Source organism: Chlorocebus sabaeus, chromosome 2, assembly GCF_047675955.1.
Source record: "Chlorocebus sabaeus isolate Y175 chromosome 2, mChlSab1.0.hap1, whole genome shotgun sequence".
In the NCBI taxonomy this organism is placed as follows: Eukaryota; Metazoa; Chordata; class Mammalia; order Primates; family Cercopithecidae; genus Chlorocebus; species Chlorocebus sabaeus.
In genome coordinates, this window is record NC_132905.1 from 56,895,487 (window position 1) to 56,914,414 (window position 18,928).

The following is an 18,928-nucleotide window of genomic DNA, read 5'->3' on the forward strand; positions in this document are numbered from 1 at the left end:
TAGACCAGATGCTTTTTGTTCCTGAAACAAAAAGGATGCTACCCAAATGAAAGGGACAGGAAAGAAAGCTTTAACAGAATATTTATTAAAGCCCATCATAATATAAAAATGAAAACACTTTATATTTCTACTCCACCTAGCATGTTAAAAAAAACCCAACTCAGGCCGGGCGTGGTGGCTCACGCCTGTAATCAGAGCACTTTGGGAGGCCGAGGTGGGCAGATCACGAGGTCAGGAGATTGAAACCGTGCTGGCTAACACGGTGAAAACCCATCTCTACCAAAAAAAAAAAAAAAAAAATACAAAAAATTAGCCGGGCATGGTGGCGGGCGCAGTGGCAGACACCTGTAGTCCCAGCTACTTGGGAGGCTGAGGCAGGAGAATGGCGTGAACCCGGGAGGCGGAGCCTGCAGTGAGTGGAGATCGCGCCACTACACTCCAGCCTGGGCGACAGAGCGAGACTCCGTCTAAAAACAAAACCAAACAAACAAAAAACCCAACTCTACCAGTAACATATATTTATCTTTTATATTACCACACTGTTCAATCTTCATTCATTTTAGTAGCTTGTTTTTAGCAGTGTTTTGGATTTTCTAAGTATGCAAGCATACAATCTTCAAATGAAGTTAATTTTGCCCTTTCATCTTTAATGTTAGTCTTTTTTCTTTATAGTCTCTTTCTTTGACTTCTATAATATTAATCTTGAGTGATTTGTCTTACAGCAGAAAATGCTTCCCAAATAATGTTGTGATAGCAGTAGTGATATATAATACAATCCTTTTCTATTACAGAATCTTTAACATAATTTATGATGTGAACTACATAAAGGAGAAAAAAATACTGTTATAGCAAATAACACTTAGAAAATGCTAAAAAGGCATTTTACAAAAATTCCACATTCAATTTTATGAAAGTTCTAATCATAATTGAAATAGGGAGGTATAAAAAATGAAAGGAAACATTTCCCCCCAAACTACTAACAAATACCTATTTTGTACACCATTACAAAAATATATTCAAATAGTCATCAAAAGCCAAAATAGACAAATGGGAACTAATTAAACTAAAGAGTTTCTGCACAGCAAAAGAAACCACAATCAGTGTGAACAAGTAACCTACAGAATGGGAGAAACTTTTTGCAATCTACCCACCTGACAAAGGGCTAATATCCAGAATCTACAAAGAATTCAAACAAATTTACAAGAAAAAACCAAATAACCCCATCAAAAAGTGGGCAAAGGATATGAACAGACACTTCCCAAAAGAAGACATTTATGCAACCAACAGACACATGAAAAAATGCTCATCATCACTGGTCATCAGAGAAATGCAAATCAAAACCACAATGAGATACCATCTCACACCAGTTAGAATGTGGATCGTTAAACAGTCAGGAAATAACAGATGCTGGAGGGGATATAGAGAAATAGGAATGCTTCTCCATATCCCCTGTATGGTGGGACTGTAAACTAGTTCAACCATTATAGAAGACAGTGTGGTGATTCCTCAAGGATCTAGAACTAGAAATACCATTTGACCCAGCAATCTCATTACTGGGTGTACACCCAAAGGATTATAAATCATGCTACTATAAAGACACATGCACACATATGTTTATTGTGGCACTATTCACAATAGCAAAGACTTGGAACCAACCCAAATGTCCATCAATGACAGACTGGATTAAGAAAATGTGGTACATATACACCATGGAATGCTATGCAGCCATAAAAAAGGATGAGTTCATGTCCTTTGTAGGGACATGGATGCAGCTGGAAACCATCATTCTCAGCAAACTATTTGCAAGGACAGAAAACTAAACACTGCATGTTCTCACTCATAAGTGGGAACTGAACAATGAAAACGCTTCGTCACAGGGCAGGGAACAACACACCAAGGCCTGTTGTGGGGTGGGGGGCTGGGGGAGGGATAGCATTAGGAGAAATACCTAATGTAAATGACAAGTTAATGTGTGCAGCAAACCAACATGGCAAATGTATATATATGTAACAAACCTGCAAGTTGTGCACATGTACCCTAGAACTTAAAGTATAATTTAAAAAAAGAAAAAAAAATAACTGTGTATGGTGACATAATATCTAGGTACCATAATTTAATACATTTAATTCATGAGTTATTGTGTTGAATTGAATATCCTTGTGAACTCTCATTACTTTTTTTTAAGTTTTTTTTTTTTTTTTTTTTTTGGCACTATGTCTATGAACTCTTCGCTTAACTCAAAAGTCATGAATATTTTTTTCTAACAGTTTCATGTTTTTACATGTACATTTGTAATTCTGATCCATTTTGAGTTATTTTTTAATAAGGTGTGTGCTTAGATGGATTAATTGTTTTGCATATGAACGCCAAATTGTCATTTTTTGAAAAGACTACTCTTCATCAAATAAATTTATTTTGTACCTTTCTTAAAAATCAGTTGGTCTTGAAAGGCTGAGGTGGGCGGATTATGAGGTCAGGAGATGGAGACCATCCTGGCTAACATGGTGAAACCCCGTTTCTACTAAAAACACAAAAAATTAGACGGGCATGGTGGCATGCGCCTGTAGTCCCAGCTACTCAAGAGGCTGAGGCAGGAGAATAGCTTGAACCCAGGAAGCGGAGATAGCGGTGAGCCGAGATCACGTTGCTGCACTCCAGCCTGGGCGACAGGGCGAGACGCCATCTCAAACAAACAAACAAACAAAATCAGTTGATCATATTTGTGTGGATCTATTTTTGGACTCTCATTTTCGTCTATTGTCTTAATTACTATAGCTTTATTAAGCATAAGTCTTAACATCAAGTAGTGTGATTTCTCTAACTTCACACTTCTTTTAAAAAGTCATCTTGGCTATTCTAATTCCTTTGCCATTCTATGTATATATATTTTAGAATCAACTTGACTATATCTATGAAAAATTCTGTTGGAATTATGATTTACACTTCCTAAATTTCATAAGACATCAACTTATCAAAAAAAATGTATTCTTCTGGGAATTGAGCCATCTACATTTGCGGAATAAACTCTCCCTAGTCATAGTATATCATCCTTTTAATACAGTGATGGATTCAATTTGCCAGTGCTTCATTTATATTTTGCATCTATAGTCATAAATAAAGTTGGTCTAGAGTAGTGGGTTTTATTTCATTTGTTTGTTCTTTGCTTTCTCTTTTTTTAAAAAAATAAATCCTATATAAAGTTTTTCCAGTATGGTTACACAATTTTCATTGAACAGATTTGAAAAGTGTTTAATCTTTTTCTACGGTCTGAAATAGTTTAATATAGGAATTATCTATGTTTTTCTATAGACTTTTGGAGTCTCTGCATGTCTAAATATATCTTTTGCTATGACAGATGATTGATATTGTGGCTGGATATATAGGATTCTTAGAATACTGTCTCCGTTCAATCATTTTTAAATGTTTTTCCAGTCTTACCTCTAGTGTTGCACACAAGTTGTCTGATGGTAGCCCATTCTTTTTCCATTGTAAGTAATCTATCATTTCTTTCTATAAGTATGTAATATTTTCTTTTCCATAATTGGAATTCAAAAATTTTATCAGGACATGTTACTGGAAGTCTAGGTTTTTAAAAAATTATAATTAACTTTACTTGGGACTCAATTGCTTTTTGTAACCTGAAAACTCAAACCTTTTTTTTTCTAAGACATATTTTCTCTTATGATTATGCTATTTATTACTTCTCCATCTGTTCTCTTTTCCCTTTCTAGTGAACTTTTATTAGTCACATTCAGATATCCTGGATCTGTCCTCCAAGTTTCTTAATTCCTCGTGAATTCCACATCATTTATAAAATACTTCTTCCAGTTGAGCTTCCAAAACAGTCATATGGTCCTCAGCAAAGAAAAGTGTCTTCTCCATCTATTGAACTTGTGATTTCAAAAATAAGTATTCTGGTTCTAGAAAATCTTTTGTTCTGTGCTAAATTTAATGCCCTTTGGGAGTTCTCATTTGTTTTCTTTTGTTGTTGTTGTTGTTGTTGTTGTTGTTAAGTTCATCTGTCTTTTCCATTAGCTTTATTTAAACAATTGTCATCTGCTCTTGTTTTAAACTTAGTGTTCTCCCTCGGCTGCTGGAGTTCCTTAGTCTGGCAGTTCTCAACACTGGCCACACATGAGAATCCCTCTAGGGAGGTTTTAAAAGTCCCAATGCTCAGGACACAGTGAAACCAATTAATAAAGACTTTCTGATGGTGGAACAAAGGCATCAGTAGCTTTTAAAGCTCCCCTGGTGATTCCAGTGAATCAGCTAAGAATAAGCATTACTTTCTTAAATGGGCCTCATTTTATTTATCTTCTCAGGGGTGTATATTCCCTTAGAATTTTTACAGGTTATAGCTTTGGTATTGCAACTGGCAGATGGTATAAGGGACAAACGTTTTTGCTCTCATTAGGTGGTGGGGTAAAACCCAGAAAACTAGGTTCACTTTGCTGGATTATGGGAGGAGCTTCTCTGTCATTAGGTCTTTTGGGGGGCAAGTGACAGCACTCCCTCATCTACAGAACCTGGTGTCAATGCACTTCAGTATTCAGCAGATATCCAGCTTTACAAAAGTCTGTGGACTAGGCAGGCCTTCTAAGGACCACATGCAAAACAGAGCAGGGGCAGGCAAGAGCTTTCTCTTCAGAGGTGATTGTTGGTTGTGCCTTGCTAGTTCCAGATGGAGGTAAACAGCTATGCATGTAAACACCTGAATTTCCAGAATCCCCTCTAAGATTTTCCCTGATAATTAAAACTTTATTACCATTTAGATTTGTATGATCAGATGATCAGTGTGAATGTAAAATGTCCACAGCCTCCAATTAGGTGCATCAGGAATTGCATGTAATCCATGCAACAACATGGATGAATCTCAAATGCATCATGATAAGTGAAAGAAGCCAGATGCATGAGGCTGAACACCATTTGATTCATGTATATGCCACTCTGGAAAAGACAAACCAGAGGAATAGAACACAGATTGGTGGTGACCAGGGGCAAAGAGTCAGGGGAGAGAACTGGCTACAGAGGAGCACTGGAGAAAATTGGGTGTGATCGAATTCTTCTGTATCTTGATTGTGGTGTTCGTTACATCATTATATGCTTCTGCCAAAACTCACAGAACTGAGCATTAAAAATGCTGGGTTGTATTACATTTAAATTATACCTCAATAAACCTTTCTGGAAAAAAAATCACGTGTCTTCTCCATTATACTGAACTCTCTGCAGATCCCCCCACATCTCTCTTAGGCTTGTCAGTCTTTGTCTACTCTATTTTCTCTGCCAAGAAATTTTCATTTAATCGTTAGGACTTGGATTAGATGCTATGTCCTCTGGGAAGCCTTCCGTTTTTCTGCATGACTATTCTTGGTGTTTCTTTGCTATGCCAGCCCCCTTTGTGTGGTGTTGAGGTGTGTGTCTGTGTTTGTATTCTCTGCTAGACTGTAGGATCAGTAAAAGTAGGGATTTCATCTTGTTTATCATCATTGTATTGCTATCACCTACCTCAGTCTTGCGAAGTATCTCGTAATCTATAACTTGCAAGGGTAAAGTGGCTACTCTCCAGCATAGTCACCAGGACTTTCTGTTTTCAGAAACCTCCCTGGAAGCTCCTAAAAATTAAGAAATATCCCAGAAATTACTTGCAAAATCCTTGCACTAGAGCAGACATACTTGCCTGTGGCGCCACTGAGTTTACAAACCTGAGAGGTGGGTACCTAGAGGAAGATATTTTGAGAAGATGGAAGTGAGTTCCCTGAAAATCCACGGTCCGTAACGCCTCATCCATTTTTATATTGCAATCCAATTTTATATTGCAATTGACAAGAATGCTCATCCTATTTGCTTTCCTTGCTTGACAATATAATTTCAGAGACTGGTGAAAGATGTTTTCAGCACTAGAATCAATACTTCTGATTACGGCTGCTTTTGTGCTCATCTCTCTCCAGTGAAAACATTGCTGGGGAAGATGGGAAGATACATGGAAGCTCCATATCTCCTGATATTTTAGCTCTCAAGAATCTGTCTGTTCTAATCAATTGCTGCATTTATTTTGAAGAATTTTGAAGGCAGGGGTTTAGGGTAAGAGGAGAGAAATGATAACTTCGAGGCACTTGCGGTAAAGCTGTTGTATCTGAACAAAAAAGGAGCCATACACCCACCTCTGATTCAGAACTGCATTTCTTTTCCTACAGATTCCAAGCCAAGGGCGTCTTGTGAAAGCTCTTAGTGTAGTTGGGAAACGCCCCCAGATTTCTCTTAATCTATACTTTCAAGGAATTCTCATTCAAGATGGAGGATAGACCACCTGCATTGAGAGAATGGGCCTTCACTTCCCCTGATAACCAAACTCCACAGAAATGTCCATCTCAGGCCACACCCCCAGGTGAGCAAGAAATGCCACTTTCTCTGCTTGTCCTTAACAGAATTGATTTCTCTTTGCATTTGCCTGAGTGGTGGAGACTTTCTCTCTTTCATTTCAGGGTTTCAGTGAGGTGGCAGGTTCTTGGTTCCCTGGAGTTCCAGTTACTACCCCAACTTTCTACTTTATTGGAGTTGGAGATGGATAGGCTTGGGATACAAGTCCCTTTCTCAGGGCAGCTGTGAGAGTCTAGGTTACTAGGCGCCACACAAACATATAGATTAGGTTGAACTGTATAAAATTGTCAATTTTTTTTGTTAGATCTGGTTCAATAATAGCAACTTTACACATTGTGAGCTATACATACCAAATTATGATACACATTCCTCAATCTGTTCCTCAACTTTGCAAAGGGTTTTTTTTGTTGTTGTTTTTTTTGTTTTTGTTTTTGTTTTGAGATAGGGTCTTGCTCTGTCACCCAGGCTACAGTAATGCCATGGCTCCATCACAGCTCACTATAGCCTCGTCCTCCCAGGCTCAAGTGATCCTTTCACCTCTCAGCTTCCCGACTAGCTGAGACCACAGACATGCACTATCACTCCTGGCTAATTTTTGTATTTTTGCAGAGACAGAGTTTTGCCATGTTGCCCAGCCTGGTCTTGAACTCCTGAGCTTAAGCGATCTGCCAGCCTCGGCCTCCCAAAGTACTGGGATCACAGGTGTGAGCAACCGTGCCCAGCTGCAAAGGTTTTTGTTAGAATTCTTCCAGCATATTTTATTCTTCCTTGGTAACCTTTAGTTGTTTTTGCAAACTAATCAGAAGGTTTTGTGCTTGCATATTTTGAGCAAAGTATTTTAAAACCCCTTCATTTGGAAGATTGTCTAACAGGATAGAAAAGGTCCTAAATTTTTAAAGTGTGAAAATAGCAGCATTTTTATAGGCAACACACATGATTTTGGGGGAAAAAAAATCCATGTCACATACCCAAACATCTCTTTCAAAAATGCTCTCTTCATAATACACATTTCTTTGAAAATACAGCGTCTTTCTCCTCTTTGTTTAAATGTCATATTTACCTTGAGTGGACAGTGAGGCACTTCTTTTAAAAAGAAAATATTTGTTAGATAACAAAGCAGTGACAACCAGTTGTCATCACAGAAGAGATCGGCAAATTTGAAACACTTGTCTTTTTGTAAAAGAAAAGTGTATAACACATCTTTAAGTCTGACAAATCTTTTAAGTACTTTGCTGTGAGATAACATAAAATCTTAATATGTCACAAAAAAGTTTTAAGTCCCCTTCTATTATGAAGTGTTATAGAAATTCTACCTGATCTTAAAGGTCCTAATTGTATAAGTTTTCCAACATCATTGACACCCTGTAGTCCTTGGTACTTCTGACTGTAATGTATTTGCCACAAGAGTGTGCCTACGCATGAGGTGATGTGTGATGTGGCATGTCATACCATCTTAGCAGCCCTACCCCAAAATGCCTTTTTAATCTTTTAAGAACCTGCATTTATTTAAGGAAATCAGTTGTTAAGATTATATCTCTCTTTGCACGTCTTTACTATAGTGATCTCCTAAAATACTTCTTTGTGGATTATTGGAAACAAACTGGCAAATTCCATAAGCTAAAACTTGTTAGAAACATCTGTACTTGATCTGTTTACAGTCTTCTGCACTGAATGCTTGCTCAAATGCTTATTTCCTCAGTGGCGTTTTCTGTGAGTATTCCAACAGTGTTTGCTGATGAAGGGATATATTTTCATTTGTTGCCATATTGTTTTCTGTGGATTCTTTTAGTCATCTTTTATTGTTGAAGAAAGACAAGTGTTTTTTCAAAGGTAAGGTGGCTTTTTGTGCAACAATAAATAATTTTTTTGAAGTTTTGTAAGGTAGTAAAGTAGTTTCAGTTAAACATCACTGAAAAAAGCCAAGGTTTGCCTTCTTGTTTTTGATGCTTTTCAAAAAATTGTCTTGCTGAACATGATGGTTTTATCCAACCATTCTCAACTGAATTATGACCTACAGAAAGCGATTTTAATTTCTCTGTATTTCTCCGAGGAAGATGTATGGCCAGCTAGTACTATTCTAGATGCACAAGGTGAAGCTATTCTCTTACATTCAGTGGATGTCTTAGGTCATTAGGACTTAATTTCCTGGAATTTCAATTGAGAAACCTACTGTATTAGTCTATTTTCATACTGCTATAGAGAACTGCGTAAGATGGGCTAACTTACAAAGGAAAGATAGGTTTGATTGACTCACAGTTCAACATGGCTGGGGAGGCCTCAGTAAACTTACAATCATGGCGGAAGGTGTAGTGGTAGCAGGCACATTCTTCACAAGGTTGTAGGGCGGGATGGAGTGAGTGCAAGCAGGGGAAATGCCAGATACTTACAAAACCATCAGATCTCCTGAGACTCACTCATTATCATAAGAACAGCATGGGGGAAACCACCCCCATGATCCAATTACCTCCACCTCCACGTGGTCCTGTTCTTGACATGTGGGGATTATGGGGATTACAGTTCAAGGTGAGATTTGGGTGGGGACACAGAGCCAAACCATATCAAGGAATATTAAAAAAATTTTTTTTTTTTTTTTTGAGGCGGAGTTTCGCTCTGTCGCCCAGGCTGGAGTGCAGTGGCCGGATCTCAGCTCACTGCAAGCTCCGCCTCCCGGGTTCACGCCATTCTCCTGCCTCAGCCTCCCGAGTAGCTGGGACTACAGGCGCCCGCCACCTCGCCCAGCTAGATTTTTGTATTTTTTAGTAGAGACGGGGTTTCACCGGGTTAGCCAGGATGGTCTCGATCTCCTGACCTCGTGATCCGCCCGTCTCGGCCTCCCAAAGTGCTGGGATTACAGGCTTGAGCCACCGCGCCCGGCCGGAATATTAAAAAAATTTTTTAAATCACTGTCAATCCCTTTGCATCATAGAATTCTCTTCCTTCCTTCAGGATCCCTGGGGACATGACTAGCACACAAATCCTTTGGTGATGCCAGGTCCTTCCATACATTAACTCTCAGAAGGCTAAGGTTACTTTGTTTAAAAAAAAAATATAAATATGAGCTTAAACATTTAATTCGATAAATATTTTCTTTCTGTACCCCCCAAAGAAGTACCTGCCCTATTCCCTGGAATGTGGACACCTCATTCCAGAGATCATAAGTTTAGGGGCACAAGGTATCACTGTTCTTTATCTTTACTATTTATTTATTTGTTTATTGAATAATCATGCCAGTAAAACTTTTGCATTGAGAACTGAGAAATAGTGAAAGGGGGATAAAAATAAAGTCCAGTTTCTATAATAGAAAAAGGCTGGATGTACACGGGATCCCAGGAGTCTGTGGTAGATTATTTTCTTCGTTATGCAGCACTATTACAGCGGAACCCTACTTATCCTGCAAAGGATGCCCCAGGTAGCTTCGTCATCCTAGGTTACAGAATGTAAGTTACACAGAACAGAACGAAACTTGCCCTGTAGCGTGGATCCAAGCTCAGCTGAATCCAACAGAGCTACGGCTGATCTGCAGATCCAGGAGTAGTATCACAACAAAATAATGGTACATGACAGACTTTTGCACATAAACCTGTGAGTGTGCTCAGTATTGAGTCCAGCATCAAGGACCTTTGCTCTCTCCAATCCTAAGTCCTACGAAGAGTTCTTCACACAGAGACACTTACATGCACATGCCATTCTCTGAGCAGGTCTGCTCAGAATTACCTGGCTATGACTTTATTCTCAAAATATGTTGGTGTTTGGCAGCTGTGTCAAACTATCAGCCAGTCCCTAAATACACCTTATTATTTCTCGTCATTTATGTCCTTGGGATGAAAAATATATCAGCCTGGTTGGTAAGAACAGAGTCACTAAATGTGTTAAAGATATAAAGCGTTTCTTATAGGATTGGGGCTTATCCAAACATGGGAGGGGCTGGGAGAGTCATGGTCTGAAGGCTGCAGTTAAAGGGTGGGAGAAACAGTCGCCTGCAACTCAGAACTGGAAAGACTGGAACTGTTGGGGGTGTCTGAGAAGCTGCTGTGCCTGCCTGCCAGAGTGGGAGTGCCCAGTGAGGTTTGCTAAACCACATGCTTCACAAAACTGCTGCATGAGCCAACATGACCGCCCACGAGCTTTCCTCCTGCCTTCCCACCACAGGCTACTCATTGGTAATAAGATTCACGTTCAAACCTGGAACCTCTCTGAGAAGGAAGTGCTAGGAAGTGGCTCCAGGTCTCAGGTGGGACACCTGGGGGGGTCACGTTGACAACAGGTGATTCAGCAGAAGGACTGACATTTGTGTGTGTTTACCAATCTAGGGCTTTACGTACCTGAGTCTGTTTGATTCCTGCAGCAAAGTTGAGGAATAAAAGCTCCTCCAGGTACACAGTTGCTAAGTGGACAAGACAGGACTGGAGGTCTAAAGCCCGTGGTCTTCCTGCTTAGTTCTTTCGTGACCATGTGGCTGGGGGTTATCCATCTGTGTTCTCCTCTAGACTTCAGGTTCCTTGGAGAGGGGATCTCTCTTATGGATCTTTGTTTCTTCAATTAAGCAGAATTTTTGTACACTTTAGTATAGCATCTGCATATGAAAAGAATTCAATACTTCTTTGGCTTCTTTTTTCTTTTCTTTTTTGTAGACAAGGTCTCATTCTGTTGCCTAGGCTGGATGGACTGTAGTGGTGCAACCATAGCTCACTGCAGCCTCGAACTCCTGGGCTCAAGGGATCCTCCCACCTCAGCATCCTGTGTAGCTGGGCCTACAGGTGTGTGCCACCCTGCCTGGCTAATTTAATTTTTTCTTTTTTTAGAGATGGGATCTCACTCTGTTCCCAGGCTGGTTTTGAACTCCTGGCCTCAAGTGATCCTCCCACCTCAGCCTCCCAAAGTGCTGGAATTACGGGTGTGAGCCACTGCACTCAGCCAGAATTTAATAACATTTTAAAAAATTAAAGTGTTTAAATCTAGAAACAAAGAGCCAAGAAGATGCTCACCAAATTGTACTCACCAATGCATATCTTTCTTCTTGTCATTTAGGTTAAGTGTATTTTGAAACAGGAAATCTCGCCATCCTCACCAAAGCCATTTCCTTGAGAGGATTTCATCTGCTTTGTCTCCTTGACTCCAGCCAGGGTTCCGTTCCAAACAGATGGAAGATCATCTTTTATTTAATTGACCTTCAATTATTTAGTTAATTTAAAGATTTTTTGCTCTCTCTCCTGAATTTGCTCAGGAATATGAAGAAAAGGGAGGGAGGCCAGACCAGTCCATTCCCAAACAGCATAGAACTTCCCAGTGACTGGATGAAATATTTACATTTCAGAACAGCATCTGTTAGCTTGGTTGCTGGAATTTGCTTTCCCTCTCAACCCCAGCCAGCCTGTATCTCTCAGCTTCTAAAAATATAATCTTATTTTTGCTCTCTTTTCAACTTAAAATGGACATAGAATGCAGACATCTCATACATTTACACCCAGAAGGCTGCCAGCAGCGGCACTCAGGGAGTGAGCGTGTTTAATCTTGAGGAGGAAATAGAATGTATACACACCCGGCAAACTGAGATGTTTTACGTTGGCTCTGGCTCCTACCTCCCCTATGTGCGGCAGCAGCTACTGAGACTCTACTGTGAATCCCTGACTGTTAAGTTCCGTTGATCAGAATGATCATTAATGTTTTCCTGCTCCGTAGACACTGGGCCCAGCCAGGCCACCCAGTCGTCATTAGCTGGGCTGCTGGTCCAGCCCTGTTTGCTGACTCTACCTGGGGTAACCATTCTATGACAAGTTTACAGGAGGGAGAAATCAAAAGTACAACCTTACTCTTTGCTGGTCTCTTCCATCCTCTGCTGGCCTCATGTGACCTCCTGAACATGGCACAGTCATCACCAGCTCCTGTTGGTCCCTGGGGTGGTTTGGCAGCAGTTACATTGGCACAGTCATTGGAAAAATCATTTCTGCAAATCGCATCACTGGTGCATCTGGGCTTCTGCCTGAAGCACATGTCAGGAGAATTGTTGGCAACCCTGAGGGCAGGGGCACATCTGCCTTGGGCATCAGGGGTGGTATGGCTTGCTGGAGTGGGAGGTGCGCTGCCCAGCAGGGTCAGACATTTCAGTATACCACCCCACGCACCACACCCTGCTCAGAGTGCAGGCCCCTGCAGCAAAAGCCTGTGCGTGTGCTTTTCTCTCACGGCCCTCAAGAGAGGCCAAAGCTTGTGTTACTCTCACTTGCATCCTCTGATGACCTAGAAAAGGGACAGAGGTCATTTTCACGGGGCCAATTCTATTAGTTCTCTTTTTCTCTTCTCCCTTCTCCTCCTCTTCCTCTTTTTTCTCCATGACATGTGTATTAAAAACTAAAAAGTCCACGGACTCTGGTGGGAATATGATTAGTATGACCACTTTGATATACTGTTAGTTACATCTCATAAAGCCAAATATATATACACACACACAATGACCCAGCAATCTCACTCCTAGAAATAAACCCAATAGAAACACATGCAATTGTGCATCAAAAGGCATGCACTAGAATGGTCTTAGCAGCATTATTCATAGTAACCCCAAACTGGAAATAATACAAATGTCTATCCACAGTAGAACTGCTGAACGATTTGCGCTATATTTCCTACAGCAATGAGAATGAACAAAATGAACAACCTGCAGCAACATGAATGGACCTCACAAGCATAATGTTGAACATAAGAAGCCAGGCACAAAAGAGTGCATATTTTTGTGTCTGACTCCATTACATGAAGTTCAAGAATAAGAAACATTAATGTATGGTGTTGGAGGGCAGGGTGTGGGGAGGTAGTTGGGGTATGAGGAGGTTTTGGGGGTACAGGGTGGTGGCAGTGTTTTACTTCTGGTTCTGGGGGCTGGCTATGTGTGTGTTCATGTCATGTAAGTTCATATGCATTTGTGCAATTGCCTGTAAAGATGTCATACTTCGATAATATTAAAAATATGCAAAATAAAAATATAAAGCCCATTTGGCAGAGCATACTTCTCGGCATCTTTTTTGCATATTGGTGATGAGTGGACAGAGGGGTTGTTAACAGGCACCCTACTTGCTCACTGTGTTTGGTAGGATCCTCAGCCTAGTGAGTCCTACCCCATTCCCCGGTCCCCAATACCAAGCTCATATCCCAGACTTCTCTCTTCTCTCTAATCCCACCACCAGCCCCTTCTCCCACTTTGCTTGCCTCCCAGCATCCCTAAGGCTCAACCTGTGGCTCTAACTGCTGTGCCCTACAGTGCAGGGCCTCAACAGGGCAAGCCTTATATTCCAGCAGCTCATGGTGCATATTGAGTGATTCAAAGCAAGACTGCCTTCTCTTCATTTCTCTGTGGTATCTGCCACCTCCATATTGCTTAGTTGTTTCAGATTATGACATTATATATTCCCACTTAAATGTTAAAATGGAAGTAGCATGCTCATACTATCTTCAAATCCATCCATCAGTCCAACTTCGCATTCAGGTTCCCTGTGAGCGAGAGAACCTTCCGTCAGTACCCGCTTGAAAGTGGCCATCGGACTTCTGACCTTCAAGTTTTGAAGAATGGTCTGAACATTCTGTTTTCTTTTGTGTTTAATAATTGTATCCTGTCCTTACTTGACACAAAGTTGTGGCTATCAGCGATATTTTTAATCACAAAACCACTTTTGTTATCTGCTAAAGCCCTTCTTTTAACACTGTGTAAATGAGAATAGACGCTTACGAGAGATTAGAGCAAAGCTGTTGGGCAGTGGGGGAGGGGCTTTCCAGGGCCCTCTCAGCTCCTTCCCAGTGTCCCCACACAGGTCAGTATGGGGGCCCGCAGGGCCTCAGGTCAGAGCATCAGGTAACTTGTCCAATCTCTTTATTTTACAGTCTCTGCTGCAGGTCACCCTGGCCACACTCCAGAGCCAGGCAGAGACTCTCCCTCCAAAACCAGGGCTCTTTCCTCTCTGTCCTAGAAAGGAATTCTGGCTTTCCATCTCACTTCAACTTTGTAATTAGCATCCCCTTCTCTGCTTCCTCATGAGATCTCTCCTCACATTGTGCACATTTTGACTGGGGTGTGTGCTTGCATTCTCAAGACTTGAAGTCCATCTTCTTAGACACTCATAATCCCTGATTTAGGTCTGCAGGTTTGTGCTAGTGGAAGTTGCTGGAAAATGAGTCTGGGTCCTGGGGCTTTCCCTAAGGAATCTGAGACTTGGCTTCCGGGTTAAGGGAGCATGGAGTGGGTTCTGCACAGAGAGACAACCAAGAGCCAACTGAGCTTGGAATCTGGAAGAGTCCTTCAGCTGGTCATTTGCTGAATTAGTTGCATATGAAGTTGTTGAATTTGGTGGACACAATCAAACACTGAACACACTATTTAATGCCTTACAATGGTGTGTATGTGTGTATGTTGCATATGAACTGCCAAAGCCACACCAGTCAAAGACTCTAGGAACACACTTGTCAAGCAAGGCTGGGTTCATTTAACTTTCTGCAGAAGAGGAAAGTACACACCAGGGGAACTGGGTATCTCAGAAACAGGACACTGGGATGGGGCTTCTGATAGGATGTGGGCTTGTTGGGTGATTCTAAGGAGGGTTTGGAGAAATGGAGGCTACCTCTGGGTTGGGTCTTATTAGGAAGCAGAAACAATTCTGTTGTTGAGTATCTTCGTAATTGTTATCTAGGAAGCTGGAGGATTAAAACGGGGCTAAAGTTACCACTTGGTAAAGAAACAGAAGCTAATTCTTAGTTAATTTTGTGGTTGCAGTGTGCCCTTGCCTCTAATTAGGTTTAGACATGATTATAGAGGGGTCTTGTTTCTGTCTTGTTTCATCCTGGTCACTGAGTGTCCTTGTCTGAATACTTACATTCTGTGAAAGTTGTTTAAACTCAGTAGGCAGCACTACAGGCTGCTTGCTGTTTGAGGTCAGCTGTCATGGCTGTTTGTTAACCACATACACTCATAGTTATATTATATCCATATCCATATTCATATTTGTGCAATGTGGACATATTACTAAATGATATAGTGTATTTGCAAGTATCAAGCATGTGTGTCTGGCATATACAATCTGGAGAGGCAATCTCACATCGAGTTTAGTAGCATGAGCTTTGGAATCAGACAGATCTGGGGTTCTAATCCCTTAAGTAGATTTCTTCATCTAAGTTTCAATTTTCTCATCCATAAAATAGGGATGGTAATACCGATGATATATGTCTACCATGAGAAGTGAATGGATGTATGCATGCAAAATGATAAGCACAATGAACACACATGTGGGTTAATCCCTTTGGTCCCCACAGCCATCTTGAGGTAGGGACTAGGATTACATGGCCAGGATTTGTGGCAGAGCGTTCTGATGCCTGAGCCCGGCTGTGACAGTTGTACTCTGCTTCCTGGTACTTGGCAGATACTCCAGAGGTGGTCACTGAATGTCAGTGTACTTGGGGAGATTGTTCACATGAGTACTTCATCAAAGCCAATTGCAACTTACCAGCAGGAAGAAATCAGCCCTTCCACTGTTGGTGTCAGTGAGATGTGCAGGACAAACAAGCCTAGCTTATTGATGGACAGTGGAGAACACTGGGGCCTATGACTGAGGCAGGAATGCTGCTTATACACCTGCTCTGACTCTGTTTCTTCTTAGAGAAGAAGCTCCTATGGGCAATGGAGTCACATGACCCAAACTGGCCACTCAGAGTCCTTTTCCAGGGAACTTGGCTTTTGTTGGTCTCTGTTGGGCGTTGACTGGAGCTGCCATGAGGGATGAGGCTGAACTCTTCCTACCAAGTGCTGAGAGGAGATGAGACCTGTACTCAGTGACAGAGGATGCAAATGAGCAGAGGGGAAGAGATGAGAAGCCATTAGCCACTGGAAGAGTTTTGGCTAAAGAATTAAGGAGAAATTTGTCTCTTTCATTTCCCACTAAGGTGAAGGAAGGTGGTGATTGACTGTCACTTAGAACCCATGAGCAAACAAACGTGATTTCTAGACTAGAAAGGACAAGACAGGAGATCTGTAAACCAGTGTTCTAAAAGTATGGTCTCCAGACCAGCAGCTAGAGCTTGTTAGACATGCAAACTCTCAGGCCTCACTGGAGAACTAAGGAATCAGAAACTCCAGGAGTGCAGCCCAGGAATCTGAGCTATAAGCAGCACTGTGTGGGGACAGGTGAGGTGGCTCACACCTGTAATCCCAGCACTTTGGGAAGCCAAGGTGGGCTGATCACGAGGAGATCAAGATCATCCTGGCTAACATGGTGAAACCCTGTCACCACTAAAAATACAAATACAAAATAAAATAAAAAATACAAATACAAAAAAGAAAAAAAAAACAAATACAAAAAGTTAGCCAGGTGTGGTGGCACGTGCCTGTAGTTCCAGGTACTCAGGAGGCTGAGGCAGGAGAATGGTGTGAACCCGGAAGAGGGAGCTTGCAGTGAGCCGAGATCACGTTACTGCACTCCAGACTGGGCGACAGAGCGAGACTCCATCTCAAAAAAAATAAAAGAATAAAATAAATAAAAAATAAAAGAAGCACTGTGCACTGTGTGGGTTCTGATGCTACTCAAGGTTGAGAACCACTTGCTGTGGGATGGCAGGGTTTCCCTTAACACATGTGTGGAGGTGGTCCTCTAGGTATGTGCCTCGCTTTGGAGCATAGTTCACAGTTAAGGCTGTTTGGTCCATCTTCTTGCTCTGAGGATGAAAAGCCATGACAAGTGGCTGTGAGAAGCTGCAGGTCTCAACAGGGGACTACCCTGTGGGTTCCCAACCACACCTGGGCTCTTTGTGGGTTTTCCTATCCAATCCCAGACCCTAAGAGACCTGAAGATATCATGTCTCCAGGCTTATGACAGAACCTGGGAGTTGCCCTTTAGGGCTATTCCATGTCTAACAAAAGTATGGACAAAGCTGAAGATGCCTGTGGAAAATGGTCTTAGCTTTGATTTGCTGCAAGGAGTTTTACAAAGTACTCTGTGTCAGCCCTGGGGTTTCTGGAATTAGGAAGCAGGCACAGAAAGAAATGGAGTTTACTGGCTAGCTGGGAAACCAAAGTGACTTTCTCATTGGCTTTGGGAAGTTACGGATTACTGGTAGAAATAACCCTGTTTTCACTTTTCCCTACCAAGTTTTCCAGTGTCTTGGGCTTATTTAGGTTCCTTAAGGGATTCTCAAGGCCACCTCAGACTTGCCATCTTACGACCTGTCCAACCCAATGGTCCTTCTCTCTCCTCTAAAAGCTTCAGGCTGAGCAGTCTTACACCCAGAATCACTGTTTTTTGGCCTAAACCTCCTTCTTTTGGTTAACCAAGCACAATGCACCAAATGGCATTATTTTACAGCTAAACAAATTAGCTATTTTAGTTAATTTAATTATTTTAGCTAATTTAATTTTTTAAAAGATATTCATTTAATCCTTTTTGTGAAAACCAAAGTGTCACTATTTATATTAACACCAAAAAAAGTTCTTAGGTAAGGTATAAAGTGAATAAAATGTGCACAAGATGTATACATAATCTATGCAGAAAACTACAAAACTGTTGAAAGAAATCAAAGAAGATCTATTATTGATAATGGAAGGATGTTCTGTGTTCAGGTATTACAAGATTCAATATTGTTAAGATGTGTGCATTTCTCAACTTGATGTACAGATTTAATGCAATTCCAATGAAAATCCCAGTAAGGTATTTTGTGGATATTGACAAATTGATTCTAAAGTTTACATGGAAAGGCAAAAGAACCAGTACAGCCAACACAATAATAAACAAGAAGAGCAAAGCTGGAGGACTGACATTACCCAACTTTATAGTAATCAAGACAGAAATTAAATGGTCAAGACAGTGTGTTATTAGTGAAGGAACAGATACATAGACCAATGGAACAGAATAAAAAGCCCAGAAATAGACTCACACAAATATACTCAACTAATATTTGACAATGGAGCAAGAGCAATCAATGGAGCAAAGACAGTCTTTTTCATAAATGATACTGGAACAATTGAATGTCCAGAAGAAAAAAAAAATTCTGGACACAGATCCTCAACCTTTCATAAAAATTAACTCAAAATGGATCATAGACCTCAATGTAAAGCATAAACCTACAAACATGCAGGACAAACCATAGGAGAAATCAAAGTGACCTTGGGTGGGGTGATGAGTTTTTAGACAAAATACAAAAAGCATGAATCTGTGAAATAAAGCACTTGTTTAAATTGGACTTTATTAAAATAAAAATCTTTTGCACTGCAGAAGACACTGTTAAGAGAATGAAAAGACAAGTCACAGACTGGGAGAAAATATTTGCCAGACAAATACTTGGTAATGGACTTATATCCAAAATATAAAAAGAAGTCTTAAAACTCAACAACAACAAGAAAAACTCATGTGGGCCCATCTGGAAATTGGGATTTTTGTCCAATTTAAATGAGCAAAAGATCTGAATAGATCCGTCACCAAAGAAGATGTACAGATGGCAAATAAGCATATGAAAAAATGTTCAACATCATATGCCATTAGGGAATTGGAAATTAAAACAACAGTGAGATACCACTACTATATATTGG

The 18,928-nt window shown here is 40.8% G+C and overlaps 1 long non-coding RNA gene across 1 annotated transcript in view; it reads left to right on the top strand.

Annotated features, from left to right (window-relative positions):
- LOC140709506 (uncharacterized) overlaps positions 1-13,367 on the top strand; it is a 34,264-nt gene extending 20,897 nt beyond the window's left edge. The window contains exons 2-3 of the long non-coding RNA XR_012090045.1: positions 6,195-6,385; positions 11,407-13,367. This is a non-coding gene — a long non-coding RNA (uncharacterized lncRNA). The remainder of the gene's footprint in view (positions 1-6,194; positions 6,386-11,406) is intronic.
- The last annotated feature ends 5,561 nt before the right edge of the window (positions 13,368-18,928 follow it).